The 26,229-nt window shown below is 43.5% G+C and overlaps 1 long non-coding RNA gene across 4 annotated transcripts in view; it reads left to right on the forward strand.

The window, feature by feature from the left end:
• The window catches only part of LOC118919707 (uncharacterized), a 36,835-nt gene extending 21,979 nt beyond the window's left edge, over positions 1-14,856 (forward strand). The window contains exons 3-5 of one of the 4 annotated variants that reach the window (XR_005027612.2): positions 634-1,280; positions 10,870-10,990; positions 11,384-14,856. This is a non-coding gene — a long non-coding RNA (uncharacterized LOC118919707). The remainder of the gene's footprint in view (positions 1-633; positions 1,281-10,869; positions 10,991-11,383) is intronic. The other 3 variants (XR_005027614.2, XR_005027613.2, XR_005027611.2) reach the window with 3 other exon arrangements.
• Positions 14,857-26,229: the final 11,373 nt, after the last annotated feature.

Raw genomic sequence — 26,229 nt, forward strand, 5'->3', positions numbered from 1 at the left:
TTCTATTTTAAGACCCCATTTCGCCAGGATGGACAAAATTTAATTTTAGTTAATTTAAGGTTTCTTCCCTTTCTCGGATTGTCTTTAAATTTGGTGGAAAACAGATGTTCCATGGGTTTATCTACTCTTTAATGTAATCTGGTAAAAAGTGCTTTGGATGAGAAACCCAGTTTGTTCCTCCCACACTGGCCCAAGCATGTCACCAGGGAGACTTCCGTGTTCTTGTTTGTAAGGCTCCTACATGGCTTCACTGTTATTTAAGATGTTTTCCAAGAAGTTTTGGCGAAGCTGAGAGAGTCCTTTCTGGGCCCCTAACATCCTAGGCTTTTAAAACCTTAGAGCCAGGAAAACACCTTCCCCCCGCTCTGCCTCCTTCTTTACAGCACCTCTGAACCATAAGCCTAAAATCGCTCTGCTGTTCCGAATAAGAGAAGATCCGAAAAAGAGAGAACATAGGTTGAAATTTGAAATGTATCACCTTGCTAGAAAATCTAATACCCCAGATGAATTGCCCTGCAACCTATGTGGGTCTGTGTGTGTTTCTCCACTCTTCCCCCATCCTTTATGCGTTTTAATGATACTGTCATTTTCCTAAAGGCTATTTATTCCTCATGTTTGCCCTTCCCTATTCAGGTTCACCCCTGGCCTGCCCAAGAAGCACAGAGATGGAAAAGTTGGGAAATCCGGAGCTGGTGAAGAAAGAGGATCACAGCACATCTGAGAACTTTGCCAGGAAGTGGTTTTGGAAAAGTGACTTATACTGATGGCCCATCCTGTATAAGTTTGTAGCACGGTGAGATAACCTAATGGTAATTAATTCAATTATTGAGATAATGCCAGAGGCAAATTTGTTTTGCTGTGTATTATAGGTGGTGAAGGATCTTGGCTTTGGAGGGAGAATACCTACATTTTGACTCCTGGCTCTGGCACTTTCTATATTGTTGACCTTTCGCAAGCTACTCAAACTGGCCAAGTTACGTGATAAGATCATTGAAATATTGTGATGCATGCTGACAGCTTAGTAGGAGGAATGCCTGGCCTTTGGCCAGCACAGAATAAATATTAACCTGCGATAACAATCCTATAAATACTTGTTTTGGGACTTTCCATATTGGTGACATGGGTCTCCTTCAAAGTTGTTTCTCACATTGACCCCAGGGCCACACATGTCACAGCTTCTGCTGCATGTGTTCACTGCTACAAAAAGCCTGCCTTAAGAGCATAGCAAATGCCACGCCATGTTCTTCTTGCATCCCGGGTTGCTGCTGGCCTAGGAAGTGGTTTGTCTATTTCTGTATGCTGTTTTGTCCAGCCACAAGCTTGTTTTGTTGGCTTATAAAATTTCAGGAGCTGGTGCAGAGTTGGGTGGGGGGTGGGTGTGCGGGGTGGGGATTGTGGATCAGAAAGCCTGTTATTGTTTTCTTTTTAACCTGCACGGTAGTGGGGGCAAATGGTTCATGACAAAAGTACTAACGTTGTGTGAATTCATCTACCCCTTTGTTTATGTGCTTGATTACAAAGAGAGGAGGGAGAGAGGGAGAGGCACCAAAGCCAGAAATACTAACAGATGGTGATTTTAGTCTTACTTCTATGGACAAATTCTGCCCTGTGAGTTAGGACAGGAGTCAATGGAATGGAAAAATCCCACTTTTAACAGTGTAAAGAGGAAGGTTGTTTTACCACTTCAAAGTTAAAGTATCAGTCAGTAGAAAGGCCAGCCTTTTCCAGGTTCCTAGAAGAGACACTGATTGGATCAGCTTGGGCAGGCTGCCCTTTTCCAGGCCAGTCATTTGTGACTGGGGGTGAGGTCACATCATGCCACACGGCTTCCATGAAAGGGGGCTGTGACTCTGGGTAAGGGACACAGTGAGAGCTTCATATTAGCTGGACGTACACTCTTAAAAAGCATCCACCACACATGCTCAGGGGGCGATGCGAAGATTAGATTTATATTAAAATGCAAGTGCCGTGTTGGAGGCTGAAACAAAACAAGCATTTGTTTCCTTTCCTGAAGCACAGCCCTATTTCCTGAGAGCTCAGAAGGAGTTCCTCTTAGCCCTGCTGCTGTGTCTGAGCCAGGGGTAGGGTAAAATGAAGAGTGTTTCTAAGAACCTGAAGAAACTGTTTCCTGAAGGAAGCAATTAGTTGTCATGAGGATCTTTCAATTTTCATTTTATTGCATGAAATACTCAGCCTTGGTAATACATCAGGACTATACAGAGCTCAAGCTCAGACTCCTAGATTATTTCATTTATCTTCGCAGTAGGTCTTTAGAAGGGCAGAAGTTAATATCCTCATTTTGCAAATGTGTTGGTTGGAGCTCACGGAGGTTAAATGCCTTGTTCAGGTGACATGAGTTATGGGCGCAATATAAGTTGGGCCCTCTAATTCCTAGCTTAATGTCATGTTCATTAGACAAGGCAGGTCCTTTTAGGAGTCTCACACTCTTCTTAAATACCTAAGCGATTTATTTCAAACTTGGTGTCTTGAAATAAACCTTGGAAAGGTCTGTTCTTTCCATAATGACCATCAGGCATAGGCTGGCAAGGACCCTGTCCTCAGGGAGATTACAGAGAAAGCGGCAGAGCTATATGATCATTGAACAAATCATTGTAGAGCTGTTTAATTAATTTTATCCTAAATCCTATGTAGAAAATGTACAGAGTATTTTAAAGTAAACCAGAGAGAAAGGGAACTTACAAAGGTTCCTACCCTTTGACCAAGAATTCCAAGATGTTTCTAATATTTTTTTGCCTTTATCAATTCTGAAGTCAACTTTTTTTTTTTCCTACACATGTATCTTTGTGGTGCTGGCATTGGTATTTTCTGAGGATAGGTTCTTGGAAATGGAATTTCTGATTCCAGGTATATGGGCATACATTAATTAATTAATATTTATGAGTTTACAGTCATATCAGCTTGTGTGGGAGAGGGTCTTTGGTTGCGCCTGCTTGCTAACAGTGCATGTTGTCAATATTTGTTAAATATTTGCTGTGATAATTTTTATCTCTTTTAGTATTTAAATGAAGTTTAGTGTATTTTCACGTTTGGTCATGATAGGTGTCTCTGTTCCTGTAGTCTCTTCTTATCTACCTGGTTTTGTTTGTTTTCTATTGAGATGTTTGCCCATTTCTCACTGATTCGCAGGAACTCTACATTTGGGATATTATTTCTTTATGTAAGGCTATTATTGGTCGGTTTGTTTTTAACTGTGCTGATGGTGCGGCCTTTCCTTTTTCTGTGTTGTCAAATATGTCAGATATTTTCAATTACACCTTTTCAGTCTTATGTCTTGCTTGGGAAGGCTTTCTGAGCCTTAAAACCAAAAAATTTTGTTTTCAATTTTTTCTAGTGTTTTTGTAGTTTCATGGTTTATCGTTAGGTATTTCATGCATGTAGAATTTATTTTTGTATATGGCATGAGGAAGGGACCTAACTCCTTTTCCAAACTGGAAAGCCTCGACACAATGATTAAATACCATTTCTTTTCCCCTCCACTTTGAAAATGTTACATTATATAGTATGTACTTACATATTTGTGCTTCTGTGTTGGGGCTGAAAATAGTGAATTCTAAAATATAACTGTCACTAAATCGATATTACTTATGCAAATGTGCAGTTTCCAAATATCAAAAACAAACTAATTTTCTTTCAAGAAACAGTCCCCTCACCACTCTGATTACTCTTTTACCAGTCATACCTTCAACACTTATGGCTGATTTTCTTTCTTCCATAGCATGTTACTCTGTGTTACTCCTGTAACATTTTACCATGTGAAGACTTGATTTCTCCAATAAATGGTGGCAAGTCTGATAGCTTTTTCTCTTGCACATTCCCCAACAGTATTAGGTTTTATATGGAGCTCTGAACTTAGCCAACATCAGCAGACTTTGCCTTTAGATGATTCCTTAGGCCTTTGCTCTTCTTGCAGGCTAGTGTCTCATGATTTATAAATAACAAGACAGTTGGGCACCCAGAGCTGTGAGAATAAAACATCTGGTGAGCAAATAGTTGTCTTGGGCCACTATTCCTAGTTTCATAACAAGAGATGTTACAGATACATGCTTGCATCCTATTATTCCAGAGGCTACTTTGACATTTACTTCCGTGAAACGAGCTGGAGTATTTTCCTATAAAAACTAATCAACAAGGCCAAGAAAATAAAATATGTGAAACCCAAAAGCACCAGGTTGTAAACATCTCTGTTGAATGTCTTGCATCCTTTTAGAATAAATGGGGATTACACATTACACCTCCATACTTCTTTCTTTTCTAAAGACATCATCAGAAGAAAGTTTCCAATGCTAACATCAGTCAGTTGCCATGGAAGGTGACCCAGAATGAATCATCGATTCTTTTTCCATCATCTCTTCTGGAAATTATTAGGAGATAGATACCAGAGACCAAAATTTGAGAAAATGCCAGGAGTTTGTTTATTCGGTTCTGGTTCCCCAGAGATGTGAATGCATGAAAGGGATAATGAACACGGTGGGTGGCATTGTAGTATTTTAACCTGCCATCTAGACATCAAGGCCTGAGTCTTGCTAAAGAAAGATGAATGGGTGCTCTGTTTATCAAGAGAGGAGGAGAAAAGATTTCTAGAATTTTACTTCTGATAACTCATGCCCAGCCTCAACAAATTAGTTTATTTATGAAGGATTCCATTTTTCAATGCCAGTGTATGGGTGGTCCTGGACTTATGATGGTTATAATCAAGATTTTCAGCTTTATGATGGTGGGAAGTGATTTGGTAGAAACCGTACTTTGAATTTTGAATATGAATCTTTTCCTGGGTTAGCAATGTGTTGCTGTCACAATGCTGGGCAATGGCAGCTAGCCGCAGCTCCCAGTCAGCCACGTGACCACGAGGGTCAACAATCGATTTACAACCATTCTCTTGTTCACAATAAATTATATGAGATATTCAACACTATTTTAAAATAGGCTTTGTGTTAGATGCTTTGCCCAGCTAGCCTAATGGCAGTGTTCTGAGCAGTTCAAGGAAGGTGATGCTAAGCAATGACGTTTGGTAGATCAGGTGTACTAAATGCATTTTCAATGTAGAATATTTTCAGTTTGCGATGGGTTTATCAGGACATAATCCTATCATAAATTGAGGAAGACCTGGCTATGCGTACAGGCAGCCTTGTCTCAGTACAGATACGCCTGCAAATGCACACACATAAGCGTGTGGCTGTTGTCTTCACAGTTGACAGCTGCAAAGTAATGTTCAAGGGTATTGATTACAGCATTGTTGAAAATAATGCACAATTGGGAACTGATCTAAACATCTGCTGATAGGGGACCTGTTAAATGGACTGGCATTTTCATTCACTGAAATGTTATACAACTGCTAAAAACAAAAAGGCAGCTCTCTGTATGTGGATAAGGAAATAATTCCAAGAAATGCTATTAAATGAAGAAAGGTTTCTCTTGGACCCATATATAGAAATCTTCACCAGTGTTTAAAAAGAAAGGAATAATGTTAGTAATACCCACTTTTAAATGGAAAATTCATTGCACAAAATTTGGAATTATTTGCCACATTAAAAACATACAATTTTTAAAAATGATTTTAAAGCTGGTGGGCTGAGTGCCTAGTAAACTGTCTTCAAATTATTACTGACTGTTAATGCCTCTTTTGTTGGTAAAACAAAATATTCACTATTGCATGTCATTACTGTTTTCATTCCAAAAACCAATCTGTTGTTTATGGGTACTGGCAATTCTATGAATGATGGTGGCAATTATTATGCTCTTATTTTAACATTTACAATGATTAATCATTTGAAGTCTTTTCTCTAAACGTTTATGATGGGCTGGTGCTGACCATGATACAGAAGAATGTGCCTAAAATATTCAATAACTTTGACATGCAGTTTGATGTGGTGGAATGCTCTGAAGGAGCCTAGCAGTGTACTGATATGCCAGAAGGGCAATTCAGAAGAATGGTCTCTGCAAAACATCAGAGCTCATGTTGAGAAAAAACAAAATAGAGCCCTCTGTAGTGAGTATACCTTAGGCTCACAAAAATCCTGTAATTGAACAAAATGATGGCGAAAATGGAACACCTGATGGCTACACATCTGTCAGAACGATTTTGCTTGTAGTTTTATGTGTTCAGAGAACATATATTCCAAACTTTATATGTGTTCCTACAGGATCATTGCTGATAGGATTTGTGAATTGAAGAAACACATTCCTTGCACACAAAATGGGATTGCCTCTAGCTGAGAGAGCAAGTGCAAAGATGAGTGGTCTGGCATGGTGGAGCGCAGCGGGCAGGGCGCTGGGCCAGAAAAGGATTTCAGGAGCACCCACAGCCCATCTCCAGTTCCCAGCTCAGTTTAGCAGGTGTGGGGGAGATACTGAAAGCTTTTGAGCAGGGAAGTCATACTAGGCCTGGGAATGATGATGCTCAACCATGGGGGAACATTGAGTGAATGACTGGTCAGAACCATCCTGCAGAAAGTTGTCAGTACCTGCCCAGGGCAGACATCACGTGAGATGCTCCCAGGTCCTGAGATCCAACACAGGTGTCCTCAGGGGGAGATACTGAAAGCTTTTGAGCAGGGAAATCATACTAGGCCTGGGAATGATGATGCTCAACCATGGGGGAACATTGAGTGAATGACTGATCAGAACCATCCTGCAGAAAGTTGTCAGTACCTGCCCAGGGCAGACGTCACGTGAGATGCTCCCAGGTCCTGAGATCCAACACAGGTGTCCTCATGACATTCCTTTTGTGCCAAGATACAGACTGTTGTTTCCAACCGCCCCTGCTTCCACAGAACCCACAGGAACAGGCACTTTCTCTTGATTCCTGGAATCTCAGAATTCTAGGAAATCAGGAAAAGCTGCTCTGAAGTACATTTCGTCTGTAGAAGTGACGACTCTTTTTTTTTCCTTAAAATTTGTTGCTAGTAGAATCACACAGCTGTTTTCTGAATCAAAGATCAATTTGTTGGATTATTTTTACTGGTGGGCATAGGGATAATTGCTTCTGTAAAACACCTGTTCCATAAGTAGAAAACAAAGATTTCTTTTGCCCTAACTGAGTGTAATTACTTTGGGCTACCAAAGGGAAGATTTTAGGAACATCATCAAAATTCAGTTTGCAGGGGAACATCTTCTTTACTTTTTTTCCTAAAGTAGCTAGGAGACTGTAAGATCTGTGCTTATTGGCATTTTATAGGCTGCCACAGAATAAAGCAAAACGGCTTGTTAATAAAAATGGCCCCAGTGAATTTAATTCAGTTAATTCAAAGGAATTCCATTTTGAAAAGAAGGGGATGTCGGAGTTAGGGGCCTTTCCTGGCCGGCCCAGAAATAGTTACACTTCCAGGACATCATGGATCCCATTGAGTTTAACTGTGTGCTGGCAAAAAATGACTATTATGGATGCCCAGGCTTACTCTGATTTGCTCTTCCTGACCATATGCTGTGGGTGTAGGCTTGCTAGGAGTCCATACATCCTAAGAGTGTGGTACTGCAGTGTTTTGTTGCCAGCCCTGTCTTCTCCTTCTCCATATGTCCCACCACACTCGCTTCTGCACACCTTTCACCCCCAGCTCTCAGTTATTTCTGTAGTTCTGCCTATGTCACACCCAGGCCCCCATCTTATTCCCTTAATTTGGTCTCTGTAGTTTCCAGGCCTCAAACCTGCCCTGATTTCACCAGATTCCTAAATGCATCCTCCTCAAATTTCTCATTTCCACCTTGCAAGTTTCCAAAAGAAGATTCCTTCCTGGAGCTACACTAACAAGTTTAAGGACATTCATTTCTATTTCTTTACTTTTCCCGACTCCTTGTCCTTTGCAGACCATTCTTCCTCTGACCAGGAATGTTGGTCTTCCTTACAGGTCTGTCCTACACTCTCTGTTTTCATTCTACAGACTCTTTCCAAAGAGACCTCCTCCTTTACCGTCCGTTTCTTGTTAGCTTGCAATCCACGTACAAGGCTTTTGAGTTCCAGATCTGTTTGGCCAGTCAACAGCTACATGTCTCCTCTTCAATGTTGTTTTGGTTTCTTAGGGCTTCTCTAACAAATTTCTCCAGGCTGGGTGGCCAGACACAACAGAAATTGTTAGATAACCTAGTGATATTAGAATTACCTCTGTTGGTAAAAATAATACCTTGTAAACTAACATGGTGATTGTTAGAAATAAGCTCTTATTGGAGAATGGGAAGAATAAGGGTTGGTGTGTTGGCTAAAACACTGTGGAGACACCCCTTGCCTTCCATGACCAGGGTACGAGGAACTTGCAGAGTTGTAGCCTGTGCTCATAGAGTGGGTGGGCATCTGAGGCTGGGTCAGTGACTAACCTTGTGTTGAGCCTCTGCCTTTAGAACATTTTTGGTTGCCTGGGTCCAACTGAGAGGAACTGGATCCTTCCTCTGGAACTGTCGTTACTGTCTTGACTAGATCTTCCTAAGAAAGGTGATGCTAATAACTCCCAAAAGACAGAGCTGGGACTTCATTTGAATGTACAGAAATGATTGCATGAGCTGTTTTGTGTCTACTTTCCAAAAAATGTTTGTTGAAAAAGTGTCCATGTGATAGGAAGAATTTGGGCTGAGATTTTCTTTCCCTATAACCTGGCAGGAAGGTGACGAGAGAACAGATAAACTTCCCCACTCTAAACTTCTTCCGCAGATGCTGTTATCTATAAAGAGAACTTAAGACTTGTGCATGACCCTTGGGCCAGTTCACAACATAAGTGTGTAAAAATAATAGCCCCTTCTTTCACCAACATATGAAGTGAAACATTAGACTTGAAATGGACAAATACAAAGTCCTTTATCTGGGCAATTTAGAATTGTTGCTCTAAAGAAAAACTTCCTTTCAGCTTCGGAAAATATCTAGAGGAAAGTACAAGAGGAGAAATTCAAAGATTTGCTGATGACCATATTAAAAGCCAAGTGGGGAAGGTCCCAGACGCCCACTTTGGGAGGACAGCTGTGGCAGAGCCTGGCGAGATGGAGTCCTCTTGAATACAGTGGCAATGATTTTGGTTAGGAAAAACACGTCCCATTGCAATTATCTTTGCCAATAAAGATGTGCGACTTCTTTCTCTTAAATCAAGACCAGACCAGAGCCAAATGCCAGCAAATCTGTAACAGGCTTGACCGACCAATTAGCAGGACTGTGGAATTAAGGACAGACCCATCCGGCCTAAGGAAGCAGCAGTTCAGGCTCGAGTCCTGCCTAGTCAGTGTCTTCCTCTGCACACATCCTCTGGTTTGAGACCCTGAGGTCAGCATCTTGGGGACCACAAAGCAAGCAGCAAATGACTGGCAAGGGGAGATTTCATTTTGATTTGTATTGGGGTTGAACACATCTCGACTAACCTGGTATTTAACTGTGTGGTTTAATCTCTGGACAAGATAGTGGAAGGATTGGGAAATGGATAAATGAAGAAAAGGTAACTCCCTCTGCTCATGCTTCCCTATTTTCACTTTTAAATGTTACTAAACCAATTTCCACATTGACTTCCCTTCATTCCAAGGCAAACTGCTTTGTTTCTTATTCAGTTGTCACAATGTACTGATCTGTCACATATATTTGCAACTTCAGGGGGTGAGGGAAGAATGAAAGAGTGGCCAGTCTGGTAGGGAAGATAAGGTGGTATGATTTTGACAATCCGAAAAACCAGCTGGCAAACCTTCCTGAAGCCTGTGGCTGTTCATTTTCCAGATGTGAGAGTCCCCACCTTAACAAGGGGCCCAGGGAGAATGATCCAGGCTGATGGCAAACCAGCTGGGTGGTGGAATATCAGCAGTGCAAACGTTGGCACTTCTCCATTCCAGCCACTATCTATCTATCTATCTATCTATCTATCTATCTATCTATCTATCTATCTATCTATCTATCTATCTATCTATCTCTCTCTCTATCTATCTATCTATTTTTCTATCATCTATCTATCTTTCTATCTATCTATCCATTCATTTAATTCTGGTATAATTGACATATAACACTATATTAGTTTCCAGTGTACAACATAATGACTGGAATTTTCATATACTGTGAAATGACCACCATGATAAGTTTAGTTAACATCCATCATAATGCATAGTTACAAAAAATTTTTTCCTTATGATGAGCTCTTTTAAGATATCAGCAACTTTCAAATATGCAGTACAGTATTATTAACTATAGTCACTCTGCTGTACGTTGCCCATGACTTAATTATTTTATAACAGGAAGTTTTACCATTTGATCCCCTTCAGCCATTTCTCTCAACCACCCACATCCCTCTGGCATCCACTAGTCTGTTCTCTGGATCTATGAGTTTAGTTTTATTCATTTAAAGCAACGCATAAATGGGATCTTATGACTTATTTAGTAGACCTATTTTCTACCAAATGCCCTCATGTTCCATTCACATTGTTGTAAATGGCAAAATTTCATTCTTTTTTTATGGCTCAATAGTATTCCAGCATGTGTGTGTGTGTGTGTGTGTGTGTGTGTGTGTGTGTGTTCTTTATCTATTCACCCATTGATGGACACTTAGGTTGTTTCCTTATCTTGGCTATTGTGAATAATGCTGGTGCAGATACCTTTTTGAATTAGCATTTTCATTTTCTTTTAGATAAATACCCAGAAGTGGAATTGCTAGATCATCTTAAGGAAACCCCATTCTATTTTCCATAGTGGATGCACCAATTTACATTCTCATCAGTAGTTCACAAGGGTTCCCTTTTCTCCACATCCTCACCAATCCTTGTGAATTCTTGTCTTTTTTATGATAGTCATTCTAATAGCTGTGAGGTGATTTCTTATCATAGTTTTGATTTGCATGTCCTTGATTAGTGATGTTGAGCATTTTTTCATGCACCTGTTGGCCACCCATGTCTCTTCTTTAGCCAGAATGCCTTTATAAAAATTAATTCCAGAGGGGACCCCAGAGAAATTCATTGCAAGTAGCCCTCCCATTTTGCATGAGAAAACAGAGAAGCTCCAGAGAGGAGAAGTGGCTTGGCTCAGGTGAGGCACCTGTTAGTGGCAAACCTGGGGTTAGAACTCAGGTTTCCCTCTTCCTCCTCCCAAACTGGGCACTGCCTCCCTGATTTCCTGGGTCTGGGGTTACACGCTGTGGGACCCCTGCCTCCTGAGTGGAACTCACTAAGTGTTCTACTGCACATTTTCTACTCCAGTGGGTCTTTCTTGTAAAGATGAAGAGGGATGGTAGGTCCTCAATAGATGCTGATTATTGGCTACCCTCTGCTGACCAGCCATGGGGTGGGGGGGTGGGGTTCTAAAGGGAATGGGGCTGTGGTAAGACAGCCAAGGCCATAGGCTCAAAGGTCTCTCCCTCTCAACTCTACCAAGCGGAAGGTCATTGGAATTAAGAGTCTTCTACTTTTTCTTCTGCCCTAGGCCTCTGTGGTGTCGTTTTCTGCCTGCTGAGCTATTCAGGGCCATGTTGCCACCATAGAGCTCTGGGAGGGGCCCAGGACTGAAGATGCTGGCATTTCCACCAAGGACACTGTCTTTGATGGGCCCAGAGTTGCTAGTGCCCATTCCTGCTTCCCAGGCAGCTGCGGGTTCTAGGGGTGCAGACGGTCTGTGCCACAGCCTTGGGCTCTGCTAATTTGTTGGTACAGCTGAGCTGCCAAAGTTGCTCATGTTTTCTACCAAACAGGGGGTCCTCTCTCTTCCCACTGTGTATACCATGCCTGGGCTCCAGGCCGGCGCTGGTCTGAGTGACAGATTCCCATGCAGTCCCCAAAATGTTCTCTCATTCCCCCATGATTGAGACATTTTTCTCTGATCAGCCTTCGATGATTAAGTAAATGTGCCCAGCAGGCCTCTAGGGATGCCTACTCGCACCTGAATCTGCAGGGAAACACAGCTTAAGTTCAAGTCAAGATCCCTGCTACATAGAGAACAATGGCGGTTTGTTTTTCTGAAACTTCTGCAAGAGTTTTTGGCTCTTTCGTACCCAAGAAAAGGTCAGAATGATCCCGATTCTTTAATATGTGCAAAAACTCACTGCATGGAAAAATTTTTTATTGTGGTAAAATTCATATAAAATTTCCCATATTAGCCATTTTAAGTGTACAGTTTGGTAATATTAAATACATTTACATGTTGTGTGACCACCACCACCATCCAGCTCTAAAACTCTCGTCATCTTGGAAAATTGAAGCCCTCTGCCCATTAGACAAATTCCCCGACCTCCTTCCCTCCAGCCCCTGGCAAACACCACTCGCTTTCTGTCTCTGTGATACTACTCTAGGTATCTCATGTAAGTGAAATCATATGGCATTTATTTTTTTTGTGATGGGCCTATTTCACTTGGCATCATTTCCTCAAGGTCCACTCATGTGATAGCATATGTCAGAATTCCCTTCCTTTCTAAGGCTGAATAATATTCCACTGTATTCATGCTAAGTTGTGCTTATCCATTCATCCTCTGATGGATGCTTGAGTCACTTTCGCATTTTCGCTGTGGTGAATAAGGCTGTTATGAACACGGGTGTACAAATACCTCTTCAAGACTCTGTTTTTAATTCTTTTGGGTGTATACCCAGAAGTGAAATTGCTGGACCATTTGGTAATTCTATTTCTAATTTTTCAAGGAGCTGCTATACTGTTTCCCACAGTGGTTACACTATTTTCCATTCCTGCCAAAGGTTCCAGTTTCCATGCCAATACTTGTTATTTTCTGTTTCGTTCTGTTTTGTTAATAGTAGCCATACTAATGGGTATGAGGTGGGGAGCAACTACATTTTAAAGCAACTTTGTTCTCAACTGGACAACCTTATGATGGTATGTTTACCTACGTGAACGTGAATTAGGGTATTTCTCCAGGCTGCCTGTTACTGTTCTAACATGATGCTATTGTTACATGAAGAATGGACGGGCAGATCCAAGCAGAAAGACACAGTCAGTGCCTATGTCATGAGAAAATGGAAAGGAATCCAGGTAGGATGCTTCCTAAGGGGCAAGGGCAGTTCAGTGCAAGTGGGAACAAGGCCCAGGGGAGCCGGTGAGTGCCTCGTGATAGACTGGTCAAATTATGTCTCTTGGACTAAGGTCCTCATTAAAGGCCTGCACCTCAGACACATTTTGGCCTCCCCAAGGTGCATCATTATGGAAGACCCAGCATGATAATAGTAATTTAAATGAAGTTAAAAGAGCAGTCTAAATTAGAACAGGAACTCATGTTTCAACTTCTCTCCAGGAGAGTCTCAATGGAATAAAGAAAATGCACCAAAGAATAATGAGGGAAATAAAACTTTCGAAGGTGAACTTTACCAGCCCCAACGAGCAGCGTTTAGAAAAATGCAGCATATCCTGTGGCTCTAAGGGTTCTATTGTTTTCTTCCAAGTCATTTCTTTACAGAACAAGGTTCAGCAGCTTGCTTTAGCCTGTGATTCAATCACATTCTGTTAGGGCCTTTCATCAATTGCTACTTTGTCCTTACTAGCATAGCCATTGCTAAATAGCTACATGACGCCCCATGAGGGTGGGATTCAGAATGACTTTCTTGGGGAATCCTGGGTAGAGGATGGAGCATTTTTTTCTGCACTTGCCTCTAGCTGTGCCCCACTGCAATCTTTCACGGGCTTGGCACCCAGCAGGCGAAGGCAAGATAGGGAGAAAGGGAGCAGGGAGGGGTCATTTTCTTGCCATGCTTTAAAACACCCAACAGAGGAAATGCACGGCAAATGTGTGGGAGTTTGGCTGACCAGTGGTGAAAAATAAGCACAGTTTCCTCTTATTTTCATTCCTAAGTGGTGAGGAGTCAGTATTTCCTGCCAGGAAGAGAAGTGTCACCGAGAAGGTGTCATTTGGGGACCAAAAAATATCAATAACCTGCAACTTTCTAAAAATTCTCACCTCTCACTCATCAGTATCATTTCTTAAAGTGATATTGAGTCTTTTAAACTGGGCTAAATCATTGTGCTACTTGGAGTCCTGAGAGATTGGCACCTCAAAGCATCATGATTTTCTCACACATCTGAATGCTTGAAGCAATTCCAAGTCCAGAGATCATTCTGTTATCTACCCATCAGTTCATCCATCCTTCCATCTTCGAGGTGCTTCTTAATTCTCAACTGACTTTATACCGTCTAACATTGGTCTTTTGTGGTCTTGTGACCACTGATACTTCCAGGTATATCTATTAGCTTTTCCAGTGAGACTGCATCTCCTGGTATCTAGAAAGAGAACATCTAATAGTTTAAAAACATTTCATCAACATGTAGAGCAAAAGGCCAGGTGCCCAACAGGTGGGCAATATATTCTTGTTAAAGTAAGACCTGGGAAATGATTTGCTCAGCCTGGCAGGCGAAGGGCTGCAAACAAGCCCTCCTCCCCATGCCCCTGCAAGACTGCTGAAATTGTGGTCATTTTTCAGACTGTGGTTTACAAGATGGGCAGAACTGCCTCAATTACACAAAACACATGGTGCTGCCCAAAGAAAAAGCCTGTCGAGTGCAGGGCAGTCCGCTGACATTGATTCTCAGGTCTTGGAGCTTCCAGATCTCCTGTTTGCCCTGTCACGGGCACATCCACCTTCAAGCCGCCTTGCGCTCTTGCTAGCATCTTCTTTAGTCCCTGGTAGCAACTGCCGCATTAGTGCAGAAAGAACCACACTTGACCTTCCAGACTCTGAGTACCATGTTTTCTTCCTTCATCGTCTTCTTTGCCAGACATTTAATGAGTAGCTGCAGGGGACCAGGCATTGGACTGGGCATGGGGGAATATAGTGGTGAATAATGCATAATCACCACTCTTTAGGGAAGTGGAGCCCTCAAGACAGACAACAGATAACCACAATTTACTGTGATAAGCATAACAGAGGAACAAAATGGAGAGGACCTAATTCTGCCTGTGAGCTGGGGGAAGGTTCACGGAGGGCATTCCCAGGAGGCAAGCCAGGGAAGGCCAGCCAGCGCAGAGGGAATATTATGTGCAAAGATACAGAGGTGTGTAAGAATCTGGGATATTCAGCAGTGCAGAGGAGTTTGGTGCGAGTGGAGGAGCATGGACGTGAGGGGGTGCCATTCGAAGGAGGTGGGTGGAAGAGAAGGGAGCTGAAGCTGGAATGGATGAAGACAAGTCCTCTGTGGCATGCTAAGGATTTTGTCTCCTTTGCGTATAGGCAGTGGGGAGCCATACAGGGAGTGAGGAGACATCACATATGTGTTTCAGGAAAGTCCATCCGGCAAGGAGAATGGTTAAGGAGCTCCTGTAAGTGCAGTGAGGAGATGATGCAGGCTACACCGGAAACAGTGGAGGGAGGATGCTTAGAAGGTAGGAGCAGCAGGTGAGCTATGCGCTCACAGAGAGCAAGAGGGAAGGAGGGAGGTGTTCAGATCGCCCCAGGATGCCCAGCTCCAAGCGCTAAGTAGGCAGCCGCTGTATTCACTGAGACGGGAATGTGGCAGAAAATAAAGGCTTTGGAGGGAATGTGATATATATATATTTTTTTGAGAGGGCATCTCTCATATTTATTGATCAAATGGTTATTAACAACAATAAAATTCTGTATAGGGGACTCAATGCACAATCATTAATCAACCCCAAGCCTAATTCTCAACAGTCTCCAATCTTCTGGAGCATAACGAACAAGTTCTTACATAGTGAATAAGTTCTTACATGGTGAACAGTGCAAGGGCAGTCATATCACAGAAACTTTCGGTTTTGATCATGCATCATGAACTATAAACAATCAGGTCAAATATGATTATTCGTTTGATTTTTATACTTGATTTATATGTGAATCCCACATTTCTCCCTTATTATTATTATTTTTAATAAAATGCTGAAGTGGTAGGTAGATGCAAGATAAAGGTAGGAAACATAGTTTAGTGCTGGAAGAGGGCAAATGTAGATGATCAGGTGTGTGCCTATAGACTAAGAATTAATTCAAGCTAGACAAGGGCAACAAAATATCCACGGATGCAGAAGATTTCTCTCAAAACAGGGGGGGTGAGGTTCTAAGCCTCACCTCTGTTGATCCCCAATTTCTCACCTGATGGCCCCCCTGTGACTGTGCCTGTCTTAGGTTGTTCCTCCCTTGAGGAATCTTACCCGTCTCTGGCTAACCAGCCATCTTCCGGGGCCATACAGGGAAATGTGAAGTTGCTAAGTGAGAGAGAAGCAATATTGTTTGAAAAGGTTAGCTTTTTACTTCTTTGCAGATTTATGCCCTGTGGCTTCTATGCCCAGCATTTGTCTTGAGGTATCTTTACCACTTGGAAGAATTATGATACTCGGTAAGTTTCGATATGAGGCACGAATTCTACTAAAGTGTTGTAATTATGAAGGAAGAAGAAAAGCTATAGAAGTAGCAGAAGGAAGAAAACATGGGAAGATTGATTATTTCTTTGACATAACTTCTTGTAGAGTAACATAAGCATGTATAGGTTTTAACAAACTACTAATTAAATTGCGTGCACACATTAACATAATAGGAATACAGCTACATAACCAAAGCAGGCCTACAATTACCAGCCATATCCAGTGAAACCAAGAAAACCAGTTAGGTACCCTAGGCATTTGTGAAAACTTATCAATGATATGATGGATATTGTCTAACTGAATTTGAATAGTTTGAGAAAAATCAGACAAATTAAAACAACACATTCCTGGGAACTGTTCACATCCCATATGTTCTTTTAACAGTAGATAGTCTATAGTCGCAAGATTTTGGAGCGCTGCAACTTGCACTTCTCCTAATTCTTGGTTGAGTTCCGACAGTATAGATCCAGTCAAATTTGTTGTTTTACTGTATGCACAGGCCAGCTTAGATATCTCCTTCTTCATTCCCATGGCAAGTCCAGGAACCAGTGGGATGAATGCAGCTACAACTGCAACAGCGCCAGGATCTTTGTTGAAGTTTTTTTGATGATCATCTTCTGGAATGACTCTTCCAGAGGATGTTGATGTTGGAAGTTCTTCTTCATATCGCATCTTAGTTCGTTTTCTGGGTAGCCAAATTAGGCTTTGATCCTCTGTATAAACACAAACAAACCCTTTGCCCACCCTTTGATATGCCCTTTATACCATTGTGAAGAACTTATTGGAGATCACCACACAGGAACTGCTTTTTTTTTTTTAAGAATAAGGAATATTATCAGAAAAATGTACTTCCATAGCTGATCATCTGACACCCTTTAAATGATCAAATTTAAGGATATTTAAAGCATGCATTAATCGTTGATTTGCAGTTAGTTTTATCCTATCAGGGAGTAATTAATCCCCCTTTTCTTTCTTTTTTTTTGTTATCATTAATCTACAATTACATGAAGAATATTATGTTTACTAGGCTCCCTCCTATACCAGGTCCCCCCCACAAACCCCTTTACAGTCACTGTCCATCAGCATAGCAAAATGTCGTAGAATCACTACTTGTCTTCTCTGTGTGGTACAGCCCTCCCCTTCCCCCCCCATTATGCATGCTAATCATAATACCCCCTTTCTTCTCCCTGCCCCTTAGAAGGAATGTGATATTTTGTGTTTGGAACATGTTGGACTTAGAGACACCCTGGCAAGTCTAGAACTCAACGGGAGGGGATAAAGATACTAATGGTGTTTTAGGGCTGTAGGAATTCCCTGCACTTTACTTGCAGATCAACACTTTAGGGAAAATGGGAAGCTTGATCTTCTCAAGCATTGGACAGGCTTGGGTTCAAGTTCTCTCCCTGTAATTCTCTAAGGGCGTGGCCTTACACAAGTCAACCAACAGTTACCAGCCTGCTTGCACATCTGCAAAATGGAGGATATTAATATCAATCTGTAGGCTGATAAATCAATCTATAGGGTTGTGCTGATGTGCTGAGACATGTGAGACACTCTAAACAGTAATCGGCAGGGTGCAGAGTTCCAGAAAGACCATTCCAAGCACTCAAGTAGGCTGTGTGTAGATTTAGCTATTCCCAAGATTCTCAATTAAAAAACCAGAACATTCTGGGAAATTTTCCCAAGCCTGGTGCAGGGATTCTTAGTATGCACTATGTGAGGCCCTATTTCTTCACCTTGATTATTCCTGGAGGAAGCTGCAGATGCAAAAGGACGCTGGGCCCTGAGAGTCAACTCACATGTTCCCTTTCCTGGCATTCCAGAAAAACATTTGGAAAAAGCCTCAAAGCCTACCGTCCACACAGCAGCCCTCAGTGACTAATGCAATTGCTCAATTACATGGTTATTCGCAAAGTGCAGATTATAGGGTTACTTAGCTGAAAGTTCTGGGACTTTACCAGATAAAACTAAAAAAAAAAAATACCAAGCAAACCATGCAAATGGACATTTTCTGAGCATGTGGCAGCATTTAGTTTTAGTCACCAAGAAATAACAACAAAACAAAACAGAACTGAGGTTTTTTGTTTGTTTGTTTTTTCTTTCTGGTTTTGTTCTGTTTGCTTCTCAAGGATGTGATAATGTGAGACCCAGGCCTGCTTACAGGGAGCAAGCCTTGTTTGAAAGTACCTGACATTCATACAATGGTAAAAACACAGGCTGTTTGCATTTTTTACAGGGACCGTTTTGGTAATTTGTTGCCAGGTCTGTATTTTGGGGCTTGGAGTTCAGTTTTGCATAGAGATGGTGGCATATAGGTCTCCAGGCCAGCCTGGGGAATAATCCTATTCCACTAACACCACCATCCGCTCAGTTGCTCAAGCCAGAAACCTAGAAGCTATTTTGGAAACTTTCTGTTTCCACACATGTGACATCCAATCAAACATCAAGTGCTGCCAGGGCAGCCCGCACTGCATCTCTGACCCATCCCTGTCCCTCCGTCTCTTCTGCCTCCACATGGGCTGGGCCATCTTACCTCTTGCCTGGGCCATGGCGTTAGTCCCGTACCCAGGGCATCTAGTCTCTGAGTCTCAGAGACTCTCCACGTGGAACTGGGGTGACCCTTTTAATACAAAACAGCTCAGCTCTCCCATGGTTGAAGCCGTTCAGTGGCTCTCTGCTGCCCCTGAGGTGTGATCAGAAGTCTTGGTCCTGGTGTCTGAGGCCCCTCCCAGCACCAGGCTCTGGGCCTCCTCACCCCTACCTGGCACCCCCCTTCCCCCTTCCACCTCCCTGTCTCCCACTTCAGCCTCACAGGCCTCCATTCAGTTTCTGGGAAGCATTGTGCTCACTCACCACTAGGATTTCCCATTTTTCCCAGGCCTGGAAGACATCTCCTCTTTGGGTGACTCATCCCTGCCCCAGTTTAAACATCCCTTCCTCAGGTAAAGTCAAGTCCCCCTGCCAAGATGCCCCACCGAATCCCATAAGTAACAAGGCAGAAATGGAAGAGTGAAGCCTTCAGTCACGTACTGTGATGGTATAAACAAGAGGCTAAAACTAAGAATATGCTGACTCCCTCCCTGTCCTGTTTTTTCCCCATGGAATTGGTGAGGCTTGGGCAGATCAGAGCAGATGTGGGGACGGTTCTGCTGTTGAGGGAGCCCCCACCCAAAGGCTCCAGCAGTTTTATGGATCTTGAGCTGGGGGATGGGGGAAGAGGAAAGGCTAGGAGTGGAAAAGTACTCGGTGCTGAGTCATGATGGAGAAAAATGTCATTAAGGATCTTTCCCTCATTTTCACCCCAAAAGGAGGCCTTGACAGAGGCTCTAAAGAACTCCATCCACCCAAAGCCTCTGAGAAGGAGAGCTAGGCACGAAGGTGCCAGAGTGAGGATGCAAAAATGTGAAATGCACTGGCCACCAGAGGGGCTGAGCCCTGAGGAGTCCGTGTGCCCTGTGTGAGGCCAGCTTCCCCTCTGAAGCCTGCCAGGAAAAACTTTGCTGCCTCTGGCCAGACCTGAAGAATCACACGTGGGTTTTTAACCAGGGGCTGGACTCCTCAACCTCACACAGGCATCTTGCCCAGGGTCCACAGTCATAAATGCCCGAGCTTGTCTTTAACAGCTTTAAGCTTCTAGCCACGCAAGGAGCCTTCCACCTGCTCCACTCCATCCCTCCTACCTTCCCCACTTATGAAACCTGCACATCCCAAAGCTCTAATACCCCCTTGACGGGGTTCTTGCCAGGAGGCCTGCCTGCCCCACACAGCTGCCAGGACTGCCGCTCTCACTCATATTAGCTCTAGGAGGCTGCAGCCACAACGGAGAGACGTTATCTACAAGCAGTGACAGATGAATCCATTAGCGTTTGTCATATATGCATGGGTTGTTTTATCAAGAGGGAGCTGAGAAGAGAGCAAATAACCAATAAACAGCTGGGCAGAATGGGGCAAGAATGTGTGTGGAGGTTCTGAACAAATGTGGAATATAAATTACTGCTAATCAGGGCTGTGGCGCATGACCCAAGCCTGGCAGAGGTGGCTGGGCTGTAGAGGGCGCTCAGTCAAATGCCTGCGTGACGGTAGCAGCACTGCTGCAACCTCTTGGAACTTCAGTTTTCTCATCCTTAATGACAGTGGATTATTACCATGGAATAATAGTGTGGATTAAATGAGGTAAGTCCACAAAAGCTTTCAACACTATGCCTGGAACAAAGTGGTTACTCAGAATATGCTGGCTGATGCAATTATTATTACTTCTTACTTAGGAGCCTTGCCTTGCTCAAGTCCTACGGTAAAGAAAGCTTTGTCTGTGTAGATCCTGCTTTGTGTATTAATAGGTTCCTGCAAAACTGCATACGAATCAGATGTATTGTCAATTGTGAGTTAAACTGACAGCCCTTCCTTTTCGTGCTTAGGCATGTGGTCTAAGCATTGCAAGTCTCCTCTGTAGAGCTCAAGTTTTCATTGCCTTCTGTTGTAACTGTGCTGAACTTTATTTCTGCTTGGGTCTGGGTGGAAGGCTATACCTTGTTTAAAAGAAAACATGTCCAGGCAGGTATCAGTGATGCTAAATTTTCACTGGCACCCACAGGGAGCTTGCCCACGGGTATGGAATCCTCCCCCTGAAGGTTGAAGCAGATGGGAAAGAGTGGCTCAGAGTTAGAATAACAAGAGAGAAAGGCAGAAACTGATGCACAAACTATAAGGTTGTGCACAAGATCTGTAGGATGGTTTCTTAATATAGACGGCAAATTAGCCTGCAGGCAGGGAGCGTGGTGATGGGGACAGCATTCGTCAACTGGCTGGCTACCCTAGATCTTTCTAGGAAGTGAATTGGGTAAGCTCTTCACTTCCTTTGCTGGTAATTTTGTCTCCAAAAGAGTAGAGGAAACCACAAAGAGGCCTTCTGTTTTGAACTTAAACCAGGAAGGAATAACGGACTGGGAATGTAAGGGAGACGGTAGCATTGGGGGAGAAGGACTCCGCAGGGTAGGCAGGAGGGCACAATGGTAAGGGCATAGGTGCAGAAGTCAGTATCTCCTGCGTATAAATTCTGGCTCTACTACTTGTCATCTGTGCTCTCTTTACCTTGCCTTGCCTCTGTTCCTTCTCTGTAAAATGGGGATAACAGTAGTACCTACTTCATAGTGTGGTCGCAAAAAAAATGAATCAGTACACTTAGTATGTGGTAAGTATTAAATAAATATCAGCTGTTAGTGTTGTTACTTGAGTTCAATGTTATGATGGAAAGTTTAGATGGACACAGTTATGGATTCAAGACTTCAGGGACATTTTTAAAACCCTGAGATCAATGAACTAGTCTCTCTTAGCCAGAAGTTGTAAAAGGGAATTTGGCTTATGACAAATCAGTAAATTTTTCCTGTATAGGGTGAGCAATAGGGTCTCTGCTTCAACTAGTCAACTCTGCTGGCAGTAGACAATGTGTAGACGAATGAGCATGACTGTGTTCCAATAAAACTTTATTTATAAAAGTAGTAGGAGGGCCAGATTTGGCCAGAGTCATAGTTTGTGAGTCCCTGCCTTAAGAAAAATGGGAAACTTGAAAATACAAAATTCTGCCTGTGTGAATAAATGATGGCAGTGAAATGAAACGCAAGTAGGCAACTGAATTAACACGGCTGCAAAGGGAGCTGTTTACCCCAGGTGGAAAGAGGACATGTGCCAAAAAGGAGGGAACTGTGGCACCTTCTGCATGTTGTATAGTTCAGAGACTAAATGCGATGGTGTGAGAAAAATGATTAAGCTCTCTATGAATCTCGAAAGAGGTTAAGAACTTTTTAAATGGAAGGAATAGATTTTGTTTTTGTTTTGGGTGGTTGGTATATTCAAAAGATCGAAGCAAGGAAAGGATAGACCACCTGCCTGGGGACAGTGCTGTAGTGCTAAACAGATGCCATGGCCACGTGGGAAGCGATCTGGAAGCAGACCAGGTGACCCTTCAGAAATACTCAGTGGGGCAAAAGACAAGTCAGTCAAAACTATGGAAAAGAGACGTAGGCCCAGAGACAACCTTAGCATTATTAACAATGGCAAGAGAGTGAAAGGAAATCTAGAAGTTCTCAGATGCAAACACTAGTTGTCCTAAATGGTATGATTTGGGGGAGTTGTTATTTTATTGGTTGTACTTTTGAGAAGTTTTTATTAAAAGCATGTATTACCTTTAATATTAAAGGAAAATAAAAGTTATTGGAGGTTGAGGAGGCTTCTTAGAGGAGCAACCTCAGGACTGATGCTATAAGAAGACAGATTTTCACTTAGCACAAATTTTTCACTGTAATGGTCTCACCTGCAAACTAGTGAGTGTCCACTGTGGCAGACATTAGTTGCTTCCCGATCAGATATTTCCCTGATGGTAGAACTTGCCTCCCAGTAAACACCAAATACTTCTCTTCCCAGATTCCCTGTGATTATGGCATGCGCAAGCCCCACTATCTAAGTGTGGAAATCTGCTGTGTGGCTCCTGGGAGAGGTTCTCTTTCTTGATGTGTGTGTGTGTAGCATGAGGAGAAACTTCAGCCTTCCAGTGTTTGATGTGCTCATATGAGGATGTGGTCTTTGGTGCAATAGCAACCATTTTGTGACCATGAGGAGCTAATCCTGAGGTTACCATACAACAACACTCTGGTGATGGTAGACCAGAAGGATGGAAAGAATGGGGTCCTTGATTTGTTGTACTATAACCATCCCCTCTCCCCATTTCCAGACTTCTGAGAAAAGTGCACTAATTGAGGATTCAGTTCTAGTTGGGTTATTATGGCTACTAATTGTTTCACCCTCTCTAAAATGACCACAAAGAGGCATGTTTGTGGCATTCCTCAAGTTATCGAAATGTTAAGTCAAATTTGAGAATGCCATGGCATTTCTGAGTCCCTGGGCTTTATTTGCAAAGCAAAACTTTGCAGCAAGGGGCCAGAATGCAGTTTTGCAATGTTTGTTACTTCATGTCATGAGGTTTTGTTGCTTTAACTTTTGGGGGGAATAAAAGCATTTTAATGTGCTTTGCTGGTTTCTCTTTCTCATGATTGTTGTCTTCCTTTCCCAAGCCCTGCTCTGTGGAAGACAAAGATGAATCCTGGAGATTACCTTGAGCAGTGCACAAAATGTCCATTCTCGGCATGTGTGGACGCACAGGCAGGTCCTGGGGAAATGCCAGTCCTCACATCTCCTATGAGGCCGAGAATAATAGCAATAAAGTAGAACGTTGGGATCAGGACCACTTGCTCCACCACAGGGGGTTCACAGTCCGACTGTACCACTGACTAACAGTCATTGTGGGAAAGTTACTGAACATGTCTCAGCTTTCATTTCATCATCTATAACATGAGGATGATGTTAATATGGGGAGGTTGTGAGAATTAAGGATTTGTAAAGTCATTAGTATTCTACCTGGCATGTAGTAAGAACTCAATACAGGGGTGCTATTGCCCCTAATATACGGGAAATCTCCTCTTTCCAAGTGGCACTGTGAATTGAGAAGTTGTCCTTATCTCGAGACTCTTCAGCAGGACCTTGAGGGGTTAGATTTTGCAGATAGTGACTCAAATTTGGATAAACCTCATCTTCTTCTGTGTCTATTCCTATTATTGTTCATCTTGTAACATGATTTGGTTTTGTGGCTCAGTTTCCCTAGCAGATTAGTAGTTCCTTGAGGGTGGGATTGAGATTTCTATTCCTGGGTCCTTCAGAGTGCTTAGCTCTGGGCACAGGCTCAGGCCTAAGGAATGCTGGCCAGTGACGAGAGAGATGGGAAGCAGCTACTTGTGATTTGAGGACTTAGGGCTGGTTTCTGGAAAGCTCCGAGAGCAGCAGTTGTCTAACTTGGCTACACATTGGAATCCCAAGTGGCTAGGGTGACCAACTGCCTGGTTTGCACAGGTTCCATGGACTTGGGACTTTCAATTTTGACCAGAACTGAGGTGTTTCCTGAGACCCAGAACTTTTAGTGCTGATAGCTGGAAAGTCCTAGGAAAAATGCAAAAGTAAGTCCTGGGAAAGCCAGGATGAGTTGGTCACCTGTCATGGAGCTTTAAAACACCCTGAAGCCTGGGATCACCCCCAGAGCTTCTGGTTTAATTGGTCTGGGGTGAGGCCCAGACATTAGCATGGCCAATTGCCCAGGTGATTCTAAAGTTCAGAAAGGATGTGATCTGTGGTTGAGCAAAAGTTCCTGATCTGGGTTCCAGGGCACACTGCTGAGCTGTGAATGGGTTACATGGCCTGATAACCCTGGCTCCCTTCAGACCTACGGGTGCTGATGAAGGGAGCAAGGTTGGGAAGCTGCATAAAGGGGATGAATGCAGAATTTGTTAAAAAAGGAAACTCCAGGGCCCCACCCAGGACCCTCTGAATTGGAATCACCACAAGCCTGGGAATCTACATTTGAATCAGCCTCCCCAAGTGGTTCATAGACACACTCAAATTTTAGAATCTTTATCAGAGAATCTTTAGAATGTCCTACAAAGTCTAGAAAGTTTCCCAGAGACACAGCCATAATAGTTTTAAGGAAATGCATTGTAGAATATGGCCCCTTGAGCTGACTCAGGTGATGAGCAAGCAGCCAAGGTAGAGGGATACAAACCAGAACCATCTTCCTTTACCACAAAGACATCCCCCTCTCCCCAGACCTCCTCCTCCGCTTGAAATGGCCTTGTCTGTGAGCACCACGGTCGCCACCATCTGCCCTCAGATTCTCCCCTAAACCTCAGGTCCATGACCTTTAGGTAGGCTGGCTCTAGTCTCTTGTGCTGGATGGATTTCTGCTCTCAGTTCTTTATTCCCTCCTACCCTGTGAGCCTGCAGGGAACAAAAGTGGAATAGGTGTATTTCCCTTCAGACTAGCGAGTGAGAAGCATCAACACCAGTGGCTGTGAGCCACGGAGCTTGGGGTAGATGGTTATGCAGCATTTTTATAGCCAAAACTTACTAAAGCATCCCTCAAAAGTAGAAAGAATTGGGGTTTGTCACAGTTCTCCCTACGAGACTTTAAAACCCTTTACAGAAGAAGTCTTGCTCACCGTGGTGGGGAGGGCCTGGAACGGGGAGAAGATCTGCCCAAACCGACAGCACTTGTCCACACTGATGTCCCCGAAGTGTCTGCGGCACTCCTTGCAGCCGGCCAGCCTCTCCTCCGCCTTCCTGTTCCTGAAGTGCCCGAAAGGGCCTTGCTGGGGCAGACGGGCTGCACGCACCTGCGGCGAGGAGCCCAGAGGGCACCCCTACATGCACAGGCCGACCCAGATGGCGTGTGATTTTTAAAACAGGCCACTCTTGTTCATGCCTCTCTCTCCTTAGTGGGACTTACATGTACCTGCTTAGTTTTCGGCAGCCTTGGGAGGCAGATAAAAGGGCCATCCCCCATTTGCTGCTGGGGGTCTGGCATAGTAGATTAAGGTTCAGGGCACCAAGCTGCAGCCACGACTGTACCACTTGCTATGGGACTTCGACTCAACCTGTCTCCATGGTGGATTATTGAGGTCTTTCTCCAGCCTCGAAGCAGCATGGCTTACATGAGACTGGCATGTCAAGAATGCTGTGGGGCGAAGGGCACCCTTCCCTGAGTTAGAATCTGATGCATGACAGAGGGTCCTCTCTGCGGTTCCGACCTCACTTCTGCGGGGAGCTCAGCAGCAGAGCCGCCTCATTTGCGTCCCACTAGGAGAGACACTGATGTAGAGCACCCAGTTGGTTTCCCAAGCCAGGGAGTTCGCCTTCACAGCACCCTCTCTGCACCTGCACGGGTCCACGAGCGCTTCACTGCAGGCCTCTCCTGCTGCGCGCCCACAGCTCTGGCAGGAGCAGGACTGTTCGACAGCGTTTTCCCAGGTCTGACAATTTCAGCTCCACCTCCTTTATTCTGGCCAAGCTGCTTTGGACTGACAAGAGTCCTCAGTTCTGCCTGTCTGTGCATTTCTCCATAAGGGCCAGTACCTTCTCTTGCTCTGCCTGA

The sequence above is a fragment of the Manis pentadactyla genome, chromosome 4, assembly GCF_030020395.1.
Source record: "Manis pentadactyla isolate mManPen7 chromosome 4, mManPen7.hap1, whole genome shotgun sequence".
In the NCBI taxonomy this organism is placed as follows: domain Eukaryota; kingdom Metazoa; phylum Chordata; class Mammalia; order Pholidota; family Manidae; genus Manis; species Manis pentadactyla.